Raw genomic sequence first — 23,824 nt, 5'->3', positions numbered from 1 at the left:
TAGGATGCACACTTGCCTTTGAAAAGAATTTGGTTGCTATAGTTCGCATGAAGGTGTAAATATAGGGGATCTCCATGTCGCGGTGCAGTTGGACAGTTCGGATGAACCATGGAGCGCCCAGGATCATTCTAAGACACTTGTTCTGAATGCGTTGTAATTTAATGATATTTGAGTTTGAAGTATGGCTCCAGGCCGGTGAGGCATAAGTGAGTATTGGACGAACCATCAGTTTGTATATGAGAAGTTTGATTCTGGTGCTCAGTTTGCTGTTTCTGTTTATTAGCGGATAGAGCTGGGCTATGGTTTTGGATGTGTTTGCGCAGAGAGTCTTGATATGGGAGTTGAAAGTCAGTTTACTGTCCATTACTACACCAAGGTACTTGATCTCTGTTTGCCACTGAATTTTTGTGTTAAAGAGGAGAATATCTTCTTTGGGAAGCACTGATCTTCTAGAGAATAAGACGGCTACGCTCTTCTGAGGATTCACCTGGAGACGCCATTTGGCAAAATATTGCTCTATTTGCAGTAGGTTTTCTTGCAGTTTCTTGATGGCTAGGTGAGGCTTTAATGATCTGGCCAATATCGCTGTGTCATCAGCGTAAAGAGCTTTAATTGAAGATAATGGGTTGTGTGGTATATCATGCAGGTATAAGGAGAATAGGATTGGTGCTAGTAAGGACCCTTGTGGAACTCCAGCCAAGATGTGTTTCTGTGAGGACACCACTCCACTTAGTCTCACTTGCATGCGCCTATCGCAGAGGTACGTCTTTAAGAGTTGAATGATTCCGATTGGGATACCGGATGATATAAGCTTGTATAGTAAACCGTAATGCCAAACCTTGTCAAATGCACTGGCTAAGTCTAGGAAGACAGCCCCAGTGCATTGGCGCCAGTTAAAACCTGTGATGATATGTTCCACCAATCTGTGTATTTGTTGTGTGGTACTATGCAACTGTCTGAAACCAAACTGCTCCTCAGGCAGGATGTTTAACAGGAGTACAGAATCTTGAAGCCTAGTAAGAATTACCTTTTCAGCAATTTTTCCGAGATTAGAAATGAGACTGATTGGTCTGTAATTCTGTGGCAGAGTGGGATCCTTTCCAGGTTTATGAATTGGAACAACGTATGCCAATTTCCAGTAGGAAGGGAAATACTTGTAGTGAAGTATGGAGTTGATTATGTTTACCAAATGAACAATAGCTTTGCGAGGTAGAAGTTTTATAACTTTGTTGGAGATGCCGTTGGGTCCAGGAGCCTTTTTATTTTTGAATTTCTGAATAATAGCATATATTTCAGCAGGTGAGGTGGGTGTGATTAGAGTAGAATGTGTGGGAGCAGACTTGAGTGAATATCTGACATTACGGTGTATCTTGTAGATATGACTAATGTCAAGGTGACTGTATGCAGGTTTGCATTGATTTTCAAGATGATTCGCTATTGCCTCAGCTTTATCAGCATCGGTGTGGATGAGACCTGAATCTGTTTGCAGAGGGGGAAGAGGTTTATTTTTGTTCTTGATCTTTCGGATAAGATTCCATACAGAGTGGCTGTCAGCGGAGATGGAGGTCAGTTTTTCTTCCCAGAGTTGAGTTCTATGAGCTGCGAGTGCATCTCTCACTGCAGAATTTAACCTATTTAAGATCCGTTTATCTTGTGGCGCCCTAGTGTTATGGTATCTTTTTCTAGCCTTATTTTTTTCCCTAATCAGATTCATAGTATCTTCAGGCAGGTGGTTGGACTTGTGGGTGGTTGCAGGGGTAGTAACTGCTGTACAGGCTGCTGTAATCTGTTCTGTTAGATTTTTGACAGCTATGTCAATTTCCTCTTTTGATTTAATGATGGGAACAGGTCCAATATATTTCGGGAGCATCTTGGAGAGCCTTTCCCAAGGAATAAATGAGTGAGGGGGTGGGGATGATTTTTCAAGATTTCCTAATTTTAACCTTATTGGATTATGATCTGATGATAAATCATTGATTGTTATTAGATTGTATTGGAGTCTGATGTGCTGCAGTATGGCTATGTCCAATACATCGGCCCTACCATAGGTGTTGTGATGGGTGGGATCAGCTGGGCCTATTACGTGAAGGTTGTTGAAATCAGCATAGTTCTGTAGTATCTGTCCATTTTTGTTAGTGGAGTGGCTATTCCAGGTAGAATGCTTGGCATTTAAATCACCTGCCACAATGGTAGGCTCTCCAGTGTCAAATATGGCGTTCAAATCAGAAGGTAGTAGTGCTTTTTGTGGTGGATGGTATGCTGCAAAAATTTTTAATTTGCTTACTGAGCTCGTGAGAATCTCAATGCCAGTGATCTCAAGATTGGAGGTAGTAGGAATGTTTATGGAGTGATGAGAGATAAAATTTTTGATGAAAATTGCCGTGCCTCCACCTCTGTGGGTTGATCTGTCAGTTCTATACGACTGATATCCATAGATTTTGGGATTGTCAGCTGGTCTTAGATGCGTTTCATTTATTAGTAGAACATCTGGCCGATGTCTGTGGGCAAAATTTTGGAGTTCTAGGATCTTATTTCTTAAGCCGTTTGCATTCCAGGCTATTATCTCTAGGGCTTCTGGTTTTAATTTTTTACTGTTCATTAGTGAGCGCTGAAATTATAACTTGAGTATCTTTTAGAAATCTGTTAGTAGAACTTTGTGAAGGATTAGATCTGCTGAAATCTAATAGCATATTTGCCAGGGACGCAGTAATGATAGCTGTCATATTTGGGTGTGATGTTGACTGTTGTAGGGATGTCTGTTTAGGGCGGGTTACATCCGCATATGTCCTGGGCTGCCAGCTTAGATAAAATCTCAGATGGGCTTCTGAGATTTTATTCTGTACTTTAGGAGACTGTGAAGTAGCCGCAGATGTAGGCGAGCTGATGGAAGGAGAGAATGGTCCCTCTTCAGATTTCCTGTTACGTGGATTGTACAGACATCCTCTGTAGTTGGATGTGTGAGGACCGCCACAATTGGCACATTTAGCAGGGGTAGATTTTGATTTAGAACAGGTGTTGGTTGGGTGACCAACCCCACACTTCAAACATTTAAATTCGGCCCTACACATTTTCTGGGCATGCCCAAACTTTTGACATCTATGGCATTGCCCAGTAGAAGCTCTTTTCCTTAACGGTTCTACCGAGATTTTTAATCCACAGATGGTTGTCAAGTCATATATGTGTTTATAGGTTTGACTGATCTCGATCAGCACTAATGGCATTGGAGTCTTGTCCCTCCTGGTCATCCTGCTGACCTTGATAGGTGGTAAATCACTTGAGTGCAGGTCTGTGGTGATTTCATCGGTGGAGACATCCTCAGGCACGCCTCTAATCACAACCTTGAGATTTTTTTCCGAACCGAGTGAGAAAGTATGGTACTGAATTCCTCTGGAATTTAGTTCTGCTGTTAACCTACGATAGTCTGTGACAGTTTTAGGGTGAATTTTTACACCATCTGTGATATTCTTTGCATTGTTATATGAGATCTTCAGGTTGTTCATTATGCTCTTTAGAGTCATCCATTTGTTCTTCTCACGCAGGATAATCGGGGGGATCTTTTCCCTTGCGGAGGTAGGTGAGTCTGGGGCAGAGCCATCTTCTTCCATGACATCTATAATTGGTGTTTCGGAGGTCACAGTTTTGCGCTTTTTGCTTGCGCGAACCTCCTGGAAATCAGTGTGGTCAGTACGGGAATGATCTTCAGCCGTTGTGGTTTTTTCCGTAGCGTTGTCTTGGAGTAGTTCAAGAAGTTGAACGTCGTCCGTATCAACTTCTTGGATTTCATGAACTACTACCTTACCTGGCCATTTTGTGTGTAGCAGATTTCCAATATGCTTGAAAATAGCCAGGAGCTGTTTGAAGGTGAGTTCCTCGTACGGCAGGTCTGTGGTTGGACCCACGTTTTGTTCTGGATAACAGGACATGCTTTCCATTTCTCTCTACCGTATAGTGAAAACAGGTAGTTTCTAAAATAATAACTGATGTAATGAAACAATGGCGATGCTGATGGCAGTAGGCCTAGCGTATCGCCGTTGCTTCGGAAAAAAGGTTAACTTACCTACTGAATTAGTTTTTATGAGCCTATACAAGAACCAAACCGGTTGACTATATCAGTAGGACTATTCACTGTCAGTAAAAATATTTGTTGAGTTCATTAAATCACATTTTATATCAAATATCAGAATCGCGAATCAGATGTATGAGCACTAGGCAAGACGCCATCTTCTTTAGCAATACAGAGCTTGTAAGTATTTCGCCAAAACAAGTTACCATAAGGTGTTTTAACCTTATTAAATAAATCTCTGGAGGAGATATAAATGTAGGAAGATGGCGAAGATGTAAAAGATACTTGGTATCTTTTACATATTTATACCTTGGGTATAAATATGTAAAAGATACCAAGCAATTTTAAACCTGGTTTTACTCCATTTCCCAAGTAAGCAAACAGACTAAAAGTCAAGTTTGCGCCTGCAATTGATGCAAGTCTAACTGATCCCACAGGTAGTGCAGGACCAGGACAACTCAATTGCAGGCGCAAACTTGACTTTTAGTCTGTTTGCTTACTTGGGAAATGGAGTAAAACCAGGTTTAAAATTGCTTGGTATCTTTTACATATTTATACCCAAGGTAAAAATACTTCCTACATTTATATCTCCTCCAGAGATTTATTTAATAAGGTTAAAACACCTTATGGTAATTTGTTTTGGCGAAATACTTACAAGCTCTGTATTGCTAAATCTTGGTATTTCTAGCCTAGCTCCCACTGACGAGACCTCAATAAAGGTCGAAACCGGTCTGGGTAGTGGCCCCTTGCCTTTAATACAAAACATCATACATCCCCTTCTTGGAGATGTGTTTTGGCATTAAGGGTAAATATTAAGATTAGTGATCGGAGCTTGTTCCACCTTTGCCACGAGTTGCCCTGGTCCTGCACTACCTGTGGGATCAGTTAGACTTGCATCAATTGCAGGCGCAAATTTGACTTTTAGTCTGTTTGCTTACTTGGGAAATGGAGTAAAACCAGGTTTAAAATTGCTTGGTATCTTTTACATATTTATACCCAAGGTAAAAATACTTCCTATATATATATATATATATATATATATATATATATATATATATATATATATATATATATATATATATATATATATATATATATATATATATATATATATATATATATATAAATTGGGGATGCTGCAGTTCCGCAGTGCCTATGCACGAGCCACCCCTGAGCATGACTCTTCTGCTGCCAAAACACAGTCATCTTTACCTTATTTCTTGTAAGAAAGGTCCCCAGATGAATAACAAATTAATGGAAGAAAACTGTGAATATGAAAATAATAACATCACTTTAATTGAGCAATAATACACAGAAGAACCTGTACACACTTTGAGGCCACATATTACGAAATGAAGTTGATCAACCTCATTGGAGCATTCGTAGCTCAGTCGGTATAAATGAAGCCTGGTCGTTAAGACCTGGTTCGATTCCCGTCTAGGACGCGAGGAACCTTTATGAAGTATTTTTGATTAAAGGTGATTTAGCCCGTCTCTTATGGAAGTGAGGAGGTTTTTACTCCAGGTTTATCCCTCAAAACAGGCAAACTGGCACTTGACCACACGCAAAAAGAGAGCACTTCAGGAAATGATGGTAGCCTGCACTAACCCCCGACTAGGAACTTCTGACCAATATCTTATCTCAGATCCAAATGCCAATACTCCCATACGCTAACAACATTAACCTCATTTCGATTTATTTGACATAGTAACTGAATTTAATTATTAGATAAGCCTCTGCTATCCAACAGCGCTTCGGAAGTCATTAAAAATCCGAAGGTCTCTAATTTATAACTTGAGATTGAAACTGTTGGATTCTGAATGAAGAGAAATTAAAATTATTAATACTCCTTTCCGAATCCAACATAATCCACCATATCAAAGGCTACATTTGTAGATATTATTTAATGTAAATCTCTTATTATAAACTATTATTCATATAATTATCTTTGAGATTTTTTTATTTAATTATTTAATCTATGTATTAATAATAGAAAGGACTCTGTATAAAAATAACGTTCAGATTGTTTTAATTATTTCTATATTGATAGTAGAAGAATTTGTGTTCATCATAATTAATTATATATTAATTGAGTTGAAAAATATCCTTTTATTTAGTTTCTGTATATAAAGGTATAATGTTATGTAATGCTTATGCACTGCTCTAATTGTTGTCATGGTGACGGAGTTAAAAATTATTATTATTATTATTATTCCTGATACCTCCAAGGAGTCCGAGGACTCATCGCGGGAAGACACCTACAACTGTCTCAACCACTACACCGAGCCTCTACTACGAATCATCTCCATCAACGCCATCTACCGCCCACCTCCACCACAACTAGTATTTTTTGTCTGTAAATTGCGTGTGTTCTTAAGGGCCGATTTTTCTGTATGCAGGATGAAAAACCCGAGTTTCCGGGAGAAAAAACCCTGCTATCTCCCGTCGCGACGAGAATCGAACTTAGGCCTATTCCAATCGAAAGGCCCAATGTATACCGTCGTTCTTCCAATTGCGCTACGGAGGCGCTTAGAAGGCGAGCGTGTAGCGCGTGAGTTATGGACGTGACATGAAATTGATATGAGCTAAACGGTGAGAACAAGTTTTGGCGGGGAAAAGGAGTGAAAATATAAAAACGGAAAGCGAGAGAAAAACAAAAGGCTAGAAAAAGATACCACAACACCAGGGCGCCACAAGACAAGCAGATCTTGAATAGGTTCAATTCTGCAGTGAGAGATGCACTCGCAGCTCATAGAACTCAACTCCGGGAAGAAAAACTGACCTCTATCTCCACTGACAACCACTCCGTATGGAATCTTATCCGAAAGATTAAAAACAGAAATAAACCTCTTCCCCCCTCTTCAAACAGATTCAGGTCTCATCCACACTGATGCTGATAAAGCTGAAGCAATAGCAAATCATCTCGAAAAACAATGCAAACCTGCATACGCCCACCTTGATATTAGTCATATATACAAGATCCACCGTAACGTCAGATATTCGCTCAATTCAGCTCTTACACATTCCATTCAAATTGCACCCGCCTCACCTGCTGAAATATATGCTATTATTCAGAAATTCAAGAATAAAAAGGCTCCTGGACCCGATGGTATCTCCAACAAAGTTATAAAACTTCTACCACGTAAAGCTATTGTTCATCTAACAAATATAATCAACTCCATCCTTCACTACAAATATTTCTCTTCCTACTGGAAACTGGCGTATATAATACCAATTCATAAACCTGGAAAAGATTCCGGTTTGCCTCAAAATTACAGACCAATCAGCCTCATCTCTAATCTCGGCAAAATTGCCGAGAAGGTAATTCTTACTAGGCTTCAAGATTCAGTACTCCGATTAAATATCCTGCCTGAAGAGCAGTTTGGCTTCCGACAATTGCATAGTACCACGCAACAAATACACAGATTGGTGGAACATCATCACAGGTTTTAACTGGCGTCAATGCACTGGGGCTGTTTTCCTTGACTTAGCCAGTGCATTTGACAAGGTTTGGCATTATGGTTTGCTATACAAACTAATATCATCTGGTGTACCAATCGGAATCATTCAACTTATAAAGGCATACCTCTACGATAGGCGCATGCAAGTAAGGCTGTGTGGAGTAGTCTCGACACAAAAACACATCTTGGCTGGAGTTCCACAAGGGTCCTTACTAGCACCAATCCTATTCTCCTTATACTTGTATGATATACCACACAACCCATTATCTTCAATTAAAGCTCTTTACGCTGATGACAGCGTTATTGGCCAGATCTTTAAAGCCTCACCTAGCCATCAAGAAACTGCAAGAAAACCTACTGCAAATTGAACAATATTTTGCCAAATGGCGACTCCTAGTGAATCCCCTGAAGAGCGTAGCCGTCCTATTTTCAAGATTACTGCTTCCTAAAGAAGATATTTTCCTTTTCAACACTAAAATTCTGTGGAAAACAGAGTTCAAATATCTTGGTGTAATACTAGACAGAAAACTGACCTTCAGTTCACATATCGGCAATATTTGTGCCAACACATCAAAAGCCATAGCCCAGCTCTACCCGCTAATAAACAGAAACAGTAAGCTGAGCACCAGAATCAAACTTCTCATATACAGACTGATGGTTCGTCCAATACTCATCTACGCTTCACCGGCCTGGAGTCATACTTCAAACTCGAATATTATCAAATTACAACGCATCCTGAACAAATGTCTCAGAATGATCCTGGGCGCCCCATGGTTCATCCGAACTGTCCAACTGCACCGGGACACGGAGGTTCCCCTATATTTATACTTTCATGCAGACTATAGCAACCAAATTCTTCTCAAAAGCAACTGTGCACCCTAACTGACTGATCCAACTGGCTGCTGATTATGATGCAACGGACTATTCTAAGCACAAAAGACCTAAAGCCATCCTCAACCCTAACACTGAGATTAATTTCCTAGCCCACTCAGGGCGAGCAATTAGCTCATAAACTTTCTCAACTCACAGCTTCTCTCAAGATAGCCGGGAATATGAAAAGCTTTTGCTTCACCCGTTAAGTCAGTAATGTTAATAGTAATATTAATTAATAGTAAAACAACAGCAGTTGGTCGTCAGTCATAGCACTAGAACTAGGGAACCAGGGACTGAGTACAATTGGAGCACTCAGCACAGTAACGGCTCTGAGAACAGTACATTAGAGATGAGGAAATAATTTATTGGCAGCACGGAGTTAAATAAGAGGCTGTAGTACAAAGAATTAAGTGCTGTAATCAGATTATGAAGGATCAAGATGTAAATTGGCAATTCAGAATATTGACATGAAATTCTGAAGTTAATGTTGTATTCCAGAGCTTTCAAGGAAGATTAGTAGAAAGCTGATTCAATTACAAAGTAGTATATGAGGAATAAGTGAATTATCTAGTGCAAGTGTGTCTGAATTTGTGACATGCTGAAATTAAAGATTAAGTTAGTTTAAAGAAGATTACTTTTGAAATGTGTAGCTCCAGTGTGATGATTAACTAAAGTTTTAAGTATGTCTCAGTGTAATATGTGCAAAGATTTATTCCGGTAAGACCAGTTGTACTTTATAGCATTTTAGAGTGAAGTTATAAGAGTTATCTCCTTCTGTTAAATCCTAACATTAACTGTGGTGTTTGTGCTGAAATTAGCCGAAGCTAGAAGGTTAATAGCCTCCCCCCCCCTTAAGGTGATAGCTATCTCTTGACTGAGCTATGTGATTTCTGCTAAGGGATAGATAAAGAATATTATTGTTAAAATATTTGCTGTGAATTTCAATGTTAAAGAACTTTAGAACTATCTTTGCTTATTAAGGAGAAATTAGATTTTGAAGCTCAGTGTTTGATACCAAAAGTTAAGTGAATGTTATGTGTAGTTGAACCAAGTTAATTTTGCATTATCTTGTATCCAAAGTATGCTTATGTATATATTATATAACTTTGCATTAAATGTTTTGTTTTATTGATTTCAATTTGTTGTTATCCTGATTGTTTTCCACTGCACCGTTCATAAAATTATCGGACCTAGCGGGAACCTCAAATGTTAATGTAAAATTCGGCCTATATATAAACATTAGACTGCTAAAGTTAATTAATATTTGATTACACTATTTTGCATAGACTAATCTGAATATAGGGTGGAGCAGTATAATAGAAATTTCCCTATATTTGGATTAGTAATCAACATACAATTAATTAACCTTAATAAGAACAACGTTAAAGCAAGATGGCGGATCAAAAGACAGGAAGAACGATCCAACAAAACTCTAATTATCTAATGAATAAAGGTAATCTGGTATCGTTTGTGATGATCTGTACTTACTTGTGTACGTATTCAATAACCTACTGTTCAAGTTAAATTACTATTTTTTTTCGTTCCGTTAATAATTTCAGTGATGTTTTATATCTGTAAGTCATGAAAGTTAAAAATTAGTTGAGAAATTTAATTTAAACAAAGCAAAATAAATGTTCAGGTGATAACCATATAAATAACGCTTTATGAGATCAGTAAATAAACCTCTAAAAGGCTTTCAATCATTTAAATTTGCAACAAGATTTCAATCAACTTTCAAACCTGTCACTCCATAGCCATGTAATTTTTTTCGTAAACGTTATCTTGTTCATAGTAACTGTAATAAGCAGGATGACGGCGATTTTACAACAGGCCACAAAAAAAGTGCACAAGTAATAGATCTTGTGCACTCTTTTTGTAGCCTGTTGTAAAATCGCCGTCATCCTGCTTATTACAGACCTGAAATGACCTACAAAGAGTTCTACGATGTTGTTTTTTTAATTTAAGCGCAGCCATTTGAGATCATCTAACCTTTGTTGACCTATTGTACTAATATCCTATATGCTTTGTACTAATATCCTATATACAGGGTGGCCATAAAATAACTTTCCCTCTTTGGAGGCATCTATAGCTAAAACCAATAAACGGAATGAGTCCAAATTTTATATTCAGACTTTTGAAGGCATTGGGAGATGATTTCCGCAGAAAAAAAAATTAGTCCCGAAAGTCGCCGATAGGGGAAATTTTGCCGCTGGTGGAGCCGAAAACAAGCGGATAATTACATTAAAGGCAGATAAAATGGAATGACATTTCGACGGTGTAAGCGACAGCCGCGTCACTCATTCCAGCTGGATATGTGGTGCGTTACAATGATAATAAGAATAATAATAAAACTAAACAACTTGCGAGACAGAAATTAATGTAGTGATTGAACTCACAGGAAATAATGTTGTATTCATCAGAATCAGGGTTCCCTGGACCACATACACCATTTTCAATGTGCTGAGCTTTCTTGTGTATAACAAATTGCATCCGGTGTGTGACATGCTCTACAGCTGAGCGTAAAGAGTCGGACTGGATGTTCATAACAGCCCGTTTTATGTTCTCTTTCAAGACATGCAAGTTGGGAACGCCACCAACATACACAACGGATTTCAAATACCCCCACAACCAAAAGTCACATGGAGTGATGTCCGGGGATCGAGGCGGCCATGCCGTCGGAAAGAACGAAAGAACCCTCTCATTACTGAAATGCTGGCGTAAAAGGCGCTGTACAGAACGTTCAATGTGTGGTTGTGCTCCATCCTGCATAAAAATTATGAGTCCAAACATTGTCTTTGCTGCAATGCAGGAATGACAAAATTTTCCAGCATTCGTCGATAAATCTCTCCAGTAATGGAGCAGGTTACAGGACCTGTAGGGGTAATATATTCAAAAAAGTATGGTCCTATTATGAAATCGGCTGCGAAGCCACACCACACGGTTACTTTTGGAAATTCAGTGGTAATTGCTGAATCGCTTGGGGATGTTCAGATGCCCAAATTCTGCAGTTGTGAGTATTGATCGACCCATTCAGATAAAAATGAGCCTCATCACCCCACAATATTCTTCAAGGCCAGTCATTGTAGACCTCCATTCGGAAAAGAAACATTAGCGCGAAGGTCATGCGCTTATCATAATCTGTGGTAGTTAGTGCTTGCACACGACTGAACTTACATCGATAGAATTGAAGTATTTTCCGTAAGATATCAAGTTTGCGAGCTACACGAGCGCTTGGACCAGTACTGATCCCTGTGTCGTCGAACACCGCAGTAGCAACGTCTGTTACTGTCTCTTCTTGCACTGCTTTCCGTCCTCTGCCAGGTCTAACTCCTAGTGATCCGGATTCTTCAAACTTCTTAATCATAGCTCTCAGTGCTACAGCTGACATAGGACCTGTACGCAGGTTATGAAGCCTTCGAAATTCCGGAAGGGCCGCTACGGCATTGCACTGTTTAAGGTAAAACAACTTAACAAGTAAAGCACGCTAAGGCAAGGTAGGAAGCATACTAAGCACAATTCGTCAGTCATTCGAATAACTGCCTGAACGTTCCCAATCCCCTTTTAAGTGTAATTGGTGGCGCTGCTGTCACGTATGCACAGTAAAATTTGCATAATCCTTTTTACCTGCATTTACTGCAAATATTTCTTTGGGCTCCGCCAGCGCCAAAATTTCCCCTATCGGCGACTTTTGGTACTAATTTTTTTTTTTTTTTTTTTTTTTTTTTTTTTTTTTTTTTTTTTTTTTTTTTCGCGGAATTTATCTCCCATGCCTTGGAAGTCTCAATATAAGATGTGGTCTCATTCCGTGTATTAGTTTTAGCTACCGATACCTTCAAAGAGGGAAAGATAATTTATGGCCACCCCCTGTATTATGTTTACAGCCTTTTTTGGGGTGAGACTCTTAAATATATTTTGATTGGGTATATCTATGAACTGCTAAGACTCATCGAGGGGAGGGGGGGGTATTATTTATTCTATCTCATGCAATACCTCTCATTAGCCGTCTTCAAAATCATTCACGGTTAGTGTAGTCACATTTCTTCAATCAACGCTAGATCTTTCATTCATTTTAAAACTTACATCATCAGTGCAGCTGTCTCGCCTATCGGACAGTTCTTGACTGCATCTCTCCGCTTCCTCGGATGCAGTTTGAAACTAAAACAAACTGAAAGAGTTTCAAAAATCAAAAACTTCTATTATTTTTTTTTTTACTTCCCCGAATCCTTGAATAACAAGTGGCGTGTACATTTTTTATATGATATGCGAATTTAGTACTTTACCGTTGTACGTGTTCCTACTCTAATGACTGAATGTAACTTCAAAATATTAGCTTAGTAAAGGTTTACTAAAATACCGTCTGTCTCATTCTACAAAGAAAGGAAACAACGAAACTAATCAACCCTAGAGAAATGCATATAAATAAAATATAAGGGATTCTCATGAGGCTGGTTGGATAAATGGTTAAATTCGGTTATTTCTAATCAAGCAGCAGACATTTGATTACGATAGAGATCAGTAATTGCAATTTATTGGGAATCTTATTTTTCCAAACAAAGTACGACAACAGGCCATTAATATCACAGAAATGGGGATTTTAATGTCGTTAACGACATCCCAATTCCAGTTTCTGTGATACTGAGTGAATCTCACTATAAGCCTTTCGCTTCGATGCCTTGCGACCATTATAGGTAACCGAATTTGTGATGCTCCTTAAAAGACTATGTAAACAACCACCACTCTTCAGGACTAAGACACAAATCAAAAGACTATTAAGAGATTAAACTTTGGTTTCTTGTAGTTAATTATCTGAGGGGTTTGGATAGATTATGTTCAGTTCAGTTATGCATGCACTTCTTAAGGAGAATTTTATGTTTTTGTTCTAATATGTTTACTACTGTACATCACTGTTTGTGGAAGTCATATTAAGAATATAAAGAACATGATTTTTCTAGAAAATTCAGTAATATGCAATTAGACGGTTTTGTCATCAGAAGAGACAGCGATTCTGCAACCCTTCCTAAACTTTGGATTATCCTTTTATTCATTATTTGGCCGTGCAGTTTCTTTTTCCCCAACTAGTTCTTTAAAATTGGTGGACAAACGGTTACAACCCCCGTCACCACGAAAAATTGCTGAGCTCAAAAGATGCCAACGTATTATGAACCTGTACGGAAGACGACTTCCCCCATCTCGTAATTCTAAGCTCTAACCTGCATTGTTCTCTGAAATATTGTGAGTATAATACCATACACTTTGCAAAAGAGAAATGGCAACCCCATTCACAGAGTGCATTCAAATCCATATATACAAACCACTATTTCTACTACTGCTCACAGTTCTTCCCAATGCATTAATCTATTATCTTATGCATCTCCTTTATCCATTGCATTCATCACCTTGTTATAAGATGGAAGTAGACTTCTAAAAGACGATCTCCCGTTAGCAAACCCATGCTTTCTATCACAGAGAATGATGCTGTTACAAACCGATTCTGGACTTTGGCCCTCACTAATATCTCTGACACTTTATCAGAGATATTAGTGAGAACAACTCCAAATACATAGATTAGCCTATAATTTTAGGCCTGTGTCTCATCACTTCCTTCATAAGCAAGTTTGCCACTGCTAGAAAATCAAATAAAGTAAATAAATGCATGAAGGAGTAATGACATTTTCATATAACTTTGCCTTCAGTATATCACTTACATTTTAATTTTATCCTCAAACCGATCAGTATACAGAGCTTCATAACAAATAAATGTCTAAACATCCAACTAACTGACATCCGCAATTCAATTACTTAGCTAATATATTAAAACTGATTGTGACCTAACTATAGCTACTTATTTTGATATCTAGAAAATTTTCGTCGACAATTCCGATATTCGGAAATAAAGTGCAAAATCAAATTAACCGAGATAACTTTACACATAATTGTTGTGAGTGCATGGAATAACATGATTATCACTCCATGCACTTGCATGGCAAGATGGAAATGGAATTTATACATTTACTAAGGGACACTTATCAGGAACAGTATGTGATGGAGGTGACCAGGGGTTTGAGAGAGAGAGAGAGAGAGAGAGCTGAATCTGGTAATAGCATCCGACAAAGTTTTCATAACCAATGCCTGCCTCCAATTGGGGGAAAAGTGACTATGCAGCCTTATTTTGGGAATTTGCTAAACATGGGGGTGGATTCAATCAGGAAAGGATTTATGTGGAATTTCATAGCCGGTAATTATGAGAGGTTTAAACGACAGCCTTGTAGCAGTGAATGGCATAAAAAGCTACAAGGAAAGAATATCAATAGTACAGAAGGATTTGGGATTGTTTGAAGGAGACACATCATACTGCACACCCAGGATCTGGAGGATAAACCAAATAAGGGTTAAATTAATGAATAGCAGCATAAAGCGGGAGAGAAAAAAATTGTGGAGGTAATATAAAGATAAGTGATGAGCATACTCATGAGCAATACAAAGCACATCAAAAAGGTAACCAGTATGTTAAGGAGGACTAAATCAGATTATGAGAGAAAATTAACTCAGCGGTTCAAAGGAAATCCTAAAGATTAAACATGCCAAGAAATTATATTCTTTGTCTAATCCTTTATCCTAGCTGCGTAGCAAGGAAGAGAAAAAATCGTCGTGAAAGGATAACTCTAATTAGTGCCAATAGTCGAAAAGTGACAGAAGCCGAAGAAATAGACAAGAGACGTTCACGGGCATCCGCCACGCCAACCCGTCCATCTGCTCAGTAGAGGGTGTTGCGTGATTAGTCACTCCATAACACAGCTCTCCAAGGTTGAACGTCTCACCTAACACGCTCTTTGCACCATTAAAGGCGCTCCATGTTGGATCGAGTAATGTGGGGCTATCATGTTGTGGTTCTACCATGGAAACCCATGTTGGTGCTACAAGAGTCGAGATACAACAGAGGTTGTCAAGACAATGGTAAGAGCCCAAGCCTCTTCGATGCTTCTAATGAACGCAGGTTGGCCCGCCTTGTGCAAACTCGCAGATGAAAAATTAAGAAATGGCAGATCATGAAATTTAACCAGGGAACGAAGATCCGCGGAGACCCTTACCCTCCTGCGTAAGGGTCTCCGAGGTAGGCGCTCAGTGAAGATTTTCATGTGTTTCTGCAAACTGCAGAAAAACATGAAAGACTACTGAAACATTCTACACTACTGAAGAATGGGGGAAAAAAATTGCCTTTCCGGGTGAATATTGTTTCCAGCTATGTCGTGTGGACAGTGGGGGGAGGGATGTGGAGATAACCTGGGGAGAGGAATCAATCCGATATCATAGTCCAGCAAAAACAAAGAGGAGGTAGCAGCATTACAGTATGGTGGATGATTTTCTGGGAATCTCTTTGAGCCCTGATACCCATAGGCCATACTACGAATGCTATAACACTGTGGCTAATGAGGTACGCCTCCATCACGGTGATTGTCTTTCAAGATGGTACAGGTGCAATTCAGCAGGATAATCCACCGTGTCACGTTGCTGGTATTGTGGAATGGTTCACGGAACACAACAACGACTTTAGGTATTACCACGGCTGCCGACTTTATGGGATTCGAATCCGTAGAACATCTCTTTGATTACGTGGATCGAGAGAGAAACAGAGTCCGTAGATTGTCTTTGTTTCTCTCGAGAGAAACAAGTGGATAGCAATCTTGTGTACATGGCACAGAATCTCTCCTGCAACTTTCAGAGGTCTTATACTTCATGCCATATCGCTAGTGGTAGTTCCGACGACAAAAGGAGTCATACTATCAGGGGGTAGTAATAATATTTTGATGAACTGTGTAAGTGAATACTCAGAAATCGGTGTCAGTCTGTTTTATCGGTTGGCATACTCAAACTGTATAATTATGCTCTTAAGTTTTAGCTTTTACTGATGCCATAAACTATGCTACCGAAAATAATTTTTAACTTAGAGGTTTGATGTGTCTAACATGATGTGTCTAATTTGATACTGTAAAGCTGTATAACGTGAAAACAGCGTTTAGGGTGTATGAAAGATTTTGTTTTTCTACATACTGTTTCATGTGTATGTTGCCTGATAAGGATATTGTTAACGTCCGGTTCACAAGTTTCCGTTTCTTTTGAATATGGTCGCTGTTTAGTCTGTCATTTGACCAATACAAGCTTACAATATGGAAGAATCTAACGTCGAGTTTGCTGTTGTTATTTAACTCACTGCCGAATGACTAAAGCTATGAAGCAAGTGATTATGCCTGTAAGGTGCGTATGTTCTTCTGGGTGGTTTGTCTATTTCCTTTTTTTAGGGGGAAATGAAAAACCTGTTTCCCGAAAGAAAAAAATCTTCCACCGCTGTATGAGATTGGCAAACTCTTCTTCAACTGAAACAGCCGATATAAAGACTCGTTACCATGAGACTCGAACCTATGTCTTTTCCAATGAAGGGCGCAATACGCCACCGTTCTTGCAATAGCTCTTGGAAAACGCACACGACGTTAAAATAATTTTAACAGAATAACGATTACTTTTTATAGAAAACAAAAAAGAAAACACATGATTAATAAAGTATGCGACATGGCAACCTATCACTGGATCAATGACAATTAAACATTTCCGTCAATGAGTACATTTTCTAATTGCCATGCTATGCACTACTTTTTTTTTTTTTGTATTTTACTTTCTCTAGTAAAATATAAAACTGGTAGTACCATGAATTCTACTTCATTTGATCTTTGTGTGTGTGTGTGTGTGTGTGTGTGTGTGTGTGTGTGTGTGTGTGTGTGTGTGTGTGTGTGTGTGTGTGTGTGTGTGTGTGTGTGTGTGTGTGTGTGTGTGTGTGTGTGTGTGTGTGTGTGTGTGTGTGTGTGTGTGTGTGTGTGTGTGTGTGTGTGTGTGTAAAAATATATTATATTTTTCCTTATATTTTCTGAATTACAGTGGGAAAAAAATCAAATCGGTGACTCTCTTCGTCAGTGTTATGAGAAATTTATCAGAATGTCTAGCTATGATATATTTAAATTCCTCTAACGATATCTGTAAGGTAGCAAAAATTACCTAGGATGCCACTCAAAGCTTGTATAGTTCGCTCACCGATTAGAGATCCCTCGACACTTCTGCGCATGACAGAAAAAGGAGAATCCATTCCGATAATAGGGTAATCAATCTGTCTTCTGGGATGAGTTTGTTTATTATTACAGGTGGGAAAATTTAGCTTTTCTTTTACGAAGATTGCTGTTTTTAAAGTGTAACTATTTTGCTTGTATAACAGTTGGAAAAATGTACGTAGAGTATTAACAAAATTAAAAAAGGACAGCATAAAACAAAAATTTAACTAAGTTTATTTTTAAGAAAGTTTTCTATAAAATAAAAATAATTATACAGAAAGACAGAAATTTTTTAAAATGAACTTAGATATTCTAAACTTACAGTTGAGAGAACAGAGACACTTTAATGTCCTAAACCGATTAATTATTTATGACTTGTTGTGACTCTTTTAACAACCCATGCAAAAAAAGTTGGAAAAAAATACCATTATCAAATCCTTTTAATCTTCATAGTCATCTGAATCGGTGTCCGAATCGCCATCACTCTCACTTAAACTGATCACCAAAGGTTCGCATAATTCTTCGATAATTCCGTCTCTGTCCCAATACATATTTTCCAATGAGGCGACATGATAGCAATATTTTCCCTAGTTTTGAACTGTAATACTTTCAATCGCCTGTTCTGAAAGCTTAAAAATATTCGACATGTCAATATCTCCAATTACGTTGCGATGGCGAATGAAAATTTTCACTTCTGCCCAAACATACTCAATAGCATTAATATCGCAATGATATGGTGGTAGCCTCAAAGCTAGAAATCCGTGCTCTTTGAGCATCGTGTCGAATTTAAATAGTTTAGTTGTGGGCGAGTTTCTTTTGACCAAATTAAGCAATTCAATTTTTCGTATATCTGGGGAATGAGAAATGTTATTTGCAGAGAGCCAATCCATAAGAACTTGCTTCTTATTAGACCAATTTGGAACTTTGTCTAATCGAATAGAGTGATATGAAGCGTTATCAATTATAACAACAGCACTTTTAGGAAGGTTTGGAATCAGTTTTTCTTCTGCCCACTTTTCGAAGATCGTAAAATTCATTTGCCGATGGTAATCTCCAGTAGTTGAATTGGCTTTGTATAGTAAGTTTGAATTCGCTAAAAAACCCATTTCTCCACCCGCACACAAAATTATTATGCGCCGCGAGGCATTTCCGGTTTGTAGCACTCCACATTCTTCTTTAGACTGCCAACATTTTCCATAAGTTAAATTACTATCAATCCAAGTTTCATCTAGATACACAATCGGTCTTTTCTCCTCCCTGAAACGTCTTATTGCTCTCAAATACTGCGTTCTAGATAAAACAATGTCACTTCGCTCCATGATAAGTTTCCTTTTATTCTGGTACTTTTTAAAACAAAATCCGATTTCATGAAGTATTTTCCTTAAAGTTTCTCTTTTCCAAGGAAAATTAATTTTTTTTTTAAGCACAGGAATCAATTTCGGAACAGTTAGCACGCTTTTCTCGACCACGTAAAATTCGTGAATAGTTCTTCTTATAACGTCTACATCAAAATCATTCAAAGCTACGGTTTCGATGGTTTTCTTTCTCTGGCGCTTTTTTTTTTTTTAGGAAATTTAAATTTTGGCTTACCTTCATCTTTTGATTCCCTACAAATTCTTTTAACAGTGGACCCCGATACGCCCGCAATTGCACTTGCACGTTTTATGACTTGAGAAAGGGGAACAAGGAGATGGCCTTTTGACGATTCTTTTCGCAGAATGTCAGCACATTATTCAATATTCTTTTGCAAGAGCTACTGAAACGTTTAACAACAGAACTTGTTGACTGTACTGGATCCATCATACAAATTAATAATAAAAAAATAATGCAAAAAAGCGACAACAAAAATCAAGCTAATACTACTACAGCAACAGACAAGAAAGCACGTGATTTCGCATGTTGGCGACCAATTCGTACATCCTTCATTTCTTTCTCCCCTTCAGCATGAATCGACTATTCTTGGCAAAATGCCAAGGAGAGACCTACAAACGGTGGGCAAACTATAGTTTGTTTTTCAATTTACGTAACGAGTGGCGCAAGTAACTGAATAACAATAAAATGAAAAATGTGGCGCAACCATTTTCTAGACAAACAACGTACTACCATTAATCTGCAGTTCAAGAAAGGAAAGCCAAGTCGTAAAACAGTTGAAGTTTGTTTTATTTACCGACTTATTTAGAAACAGCATTATCATTTCCTGTTAAGTACTCAGCTGTGTAACAGTCCTCTCTTGACAACGCCCATTTTCTCAAATATGTGAGAATGTCAAGAGTTACTGGACGTTATTAGGAAAGCAGTAATGTTTGCACACTTTTCGTTTCTTTGAAATTCTTTACATGTGTCACGCACGATTCTAACAAACCCTTAAAAATAAATAATCGTAATAAATAAAATAAATAAATAACGAAATAACCGTCTACCGCCATTTCATTCTCTGAAGAAACTGTGTGATATCCTTTAGTCATAATTTGTTGGAAATGTCTTCACCTCTCATCATTGCCAAAGATGAGTGTAATCCGATAACGAGCTCGAGAAAAGACTATGTTCATGAACTCTAACTAGCATTTATTCGTATTTACATGATTATGTTCTACGGTCGATTTTAATGAATTGCAAGAAGAAAAAAAACCGGAGTTTCTTCAAAGAAAAAGGAAAAGAAATTTCATTTGGCTACGCCGAAGTTCCACTAACTCTGGAATTACTTGAAAAAATGCCTATGAAAAACCAAAGTTCCTCTAACCGATGGCCAGAATGGAAACGATAATGGTATTTCTTCTGCAGACTTATAATCACTAAAGTTACCATGAAGGTACACGAGTCTCTCTACTTTAAACAAATCATTTTATGAGCGAGTTTTTGTTCTCAAGTTCTCTACTTATTCCCGCCTAAAGCTAACAGCAAAAAATTAACTGCCATCGTGATGTTCGCATAGAAATACTTGCGAATCTCAATGAGGATGGTCGGTTTGATTGACAGCTACAACTCAGATCTTTCATTAATAAGCAGTGTTTCCTACCGACCATGCAACTGAGATGTTCACATGGAAGATAGACCCAAATTCCAATTTGTTGTGTGAATTATATTGTAAATCATTCTGAAAGTGTATTACCTCACTTCGCTGTTTCTCGACAAAGTTAAGTGGTATTTCTGATGCTCAAGAAAATGCTTTCTTGTTTAATTTCTTTGTAAAACACTTCTTAATGCGAGGACTGGAAAGAACGTGAGAGAAACATTGTATTGCATTTTCAGAAGGCCACTCCTATCGTATTTTCATAACGGTATACTGATGTAAACATACACTTAGCTAGCAGAACAAACAGTAAAACACACATGACAGAGAGAGAGAGAGAGGGGGGGGGGGGAGAAAGAAAGAAAGAGAGAGAGAGTTTTTCGCACAAGACATAGACACGGTTTTACAGATGCTCATCCATTTCACCGTCACGTCATTCCGTGCACAACTTGTTCAGCTGTTTGAGGAGTGGTTACTATTCTCACTGGTGCAGTTACCAGCAGAATATGCAGAAGTAAGCTATGACGATGTTCATACCACACATAACAGTTGCCAACTAACCGCCAAGATGTTCATAGGATGGGCACAAGCAAAACATGGTAGACTAGACTAAAACTTTCTTCTTTTTCCTATCGTGGTTTTAGGCTACCTGTTCCATGGGAGTTTGCAATCTTGGTCTTCCAAATCTCCTTTTTACATTTCTTTTATATGCATACAATGGTTTAGTAGTCTGCTATTGTCCATTCGATTTAGATGGTGTATCCATTTTAGTTATATTATTAATTTGTTGTATTAATTATTTATTAATTTGTTGGTTTCACATTCAGGGTTTGCAAAATTTCTCCATTTGTTTAGTAGTCAACATAGTTTATCCACCTGTTTTGTTAAGGAATTTGATTTTTTTTTTTTTTTAATAAAAGGCCATCTTTCGTTTCCAGTGTTTTGGGATGCTAAAGGCATTTTGTCTATTGTCTTGAAAAGGGTAAAACAATAACCGGGGAATATTATTCCAATCTTTTAACTAGAATAGACGAACAAATTCGTGAGAAAAGACCAGGTTTGCAGAAGAAGAAAAATCATCTTTCATCAGAACAATGCACCTTCCCACAAAGGTGTTTTGGCAATGGGAAAATTAAGGGATCTGCACTATGAATTGTTGGAACATCCATTATATTCCCCAAAGTTGGCTCCCTTTGACTTCTATCTCTTCCTAAAACTAAAACTCTTCCTTGCTGGTCAGCGTTTTTCTTCGAATCAAGAGGTGATTGCAGCTTTAGAGGGAGGGGGGGGGGGGTATTTTGCAGATCTTACTAAGAACCACTACAGAGACGGGATAATGGCGCTGGAACATCACTGGAATAAATGTATTAGTCTTAACGGAGATTATATTGAAAAATAAAAATAATTTTGAAACTACAAATTCGTTTTTTTCATTGTTAGACAGAGAACTTTTCAGACCACCCACGTATTATATATCATCTTATGTAAGATCATACAATACGATATATAATACTATTTTGAAACGAGATTAAGAAATGTGTCAAACAATCTGAAGGTCTAATATTGCGCAGTGCAATACGCACACTGCCTGTAAATGAGATGAGATGTTCTATAAACCTGGATTTTTAAAATTGTAATAATGGTCAAATACAGTAATATTCATAAATCGATATACATTTCTTTAAATATGTCGAAGTCATGATAAATAAATAACAAAAAATAAAATAAATAAATAAAATAATAATAAAATAAAATAAATTAAGGGCGTTTTCAAATATTAAGGATGATGACATATTCAAAAACAGATTCATTCCTAAAGAACAACAGCAATGGTACTGAGTGTATCATCACCCCAGTAACGTAATCTTTAGTAAACGTAATCTTTTCTTAAAAATTATTCTTAAAACATTTTTAAAAATTATTTCGCTATTAGAGTTTTCCATTAATATCATTTTTTGCTCTCTTTATCATATTCGTCATTTAAAAATTTCATTATGAACTAAAATCTCTGTGTGTGTATCCCCAAATATGAAACTATTCATGAACAATGAACAGAATTTCAAAACAAGATTCAAAGCAAAAATTTCAGCCATTCCTGGCTTTTTTCCCATGCCAATGCTATTACAAAATAACAAAAAAACTTTGTGTTACTTTTTACGAAATGCTAGGTTTGGTTCTGTAATTTTAGCACTTCTAGTTTCAGTTTTAGTGAATGTGCAAGCAATTATTAAATTCATTCAAAAACTCCTCATTGGCATCCCAGGACTCATACTACATTGTTGGTTAACTTCCATTCTTTGATTATTTGATTCATTGTATTCCAAATAATAATGGAAATAGTACAGGGACATTAATGTAATAAATCTTTGGTTAAATTTATTTCCTACATATTTTATGAGTTCTATTGTGATTTTATCTTCTCCTGGTGATTTCCCATTTCTTTTAATGTTTCATTTAAGTATTTTCATGTAATGTTTGGGAGAATATTTTCTAAGTCTTTTCAATTATAATTTCGATTGTTCATTTCCTTGCAAGAGTTTATAATAAAAATCTCTCCACTCTTGGTGTTCTATCTCTCCAATAATTGTTTCTTTCTGTAAGAACTTCATTCCTTTATAGATTTTTGGTTGTGGTTTATATATTTCTTTTTCTAATTGACTAATATTATGATCCCATCTTTTTTCTCTGAAGTTTTCTTGTCTCTTTTTTTTCTATTGCTCTTTTCCTCTTACATTCTATTTCATCTTCCAGCTTTCTCGAGGTAAGCCATTAAATATATGCAGGTTTTTTTTTTTTTTTTTCATTTTCAATTAAATTCCTGGTTCAATCTTTCCATATTCGGAGCCCTTGGTTTTGTTTTTCATTTTTCCCTCTTTTCCTAGATTTTTTTTCTACTGGTCTATGTATAATTAGTGTCAGATTTTGCCATTCTTTTTTCACTTCTTCTTTTAGGTATTTATGTTTTTTCTTGATATGCATTCTTTTTTTTTTTTTCGATCTGTAATAACAGATTTTATATACATCTTCATTATCATTTGATTTATTAATTTTCCTGTTTTTTGGTATTGTTATATTTCCGATTGCTAAATATAAGGTGATATTTCAAACTGCGATGATACTTAAGTGTTGTGATTTTTTCCTCGCTAACAAACGTAACCTTGACCAGCGGCGCACTCAGGATTTAATCTTGGAGGGGGCCGAGCGCTCAGGATTTAACCTTTGGGGGGGGGGGGGGCGAGTTGAGTAGACGTTTTGCGAATACACACCACACATCGCATACGACCTATAACTGAGCATCTGCAGTGATCGCTAATTCAGAAGT

The sequence above is a fragment of the Typopeltis vanoorti genome, chromosome 12 (genome assembly GCF_054136105.1).
Source record: "Typopeltis vanoorti isolate ZY-2024b chromosome 12, IOZ_Tvanoo_1.0, whole genome shotgun sequence".
Classification (NCBI taxonomy): domain Eukaryota; kingdom Metazoa; phylum Arthropoda; class Arachnida; order Uropygi; family Thelyphonidae; genus Typopeltis; species Typopeltis vanoorti.
Note: the sequence above shows the minus strand (reverse complement) of the source record.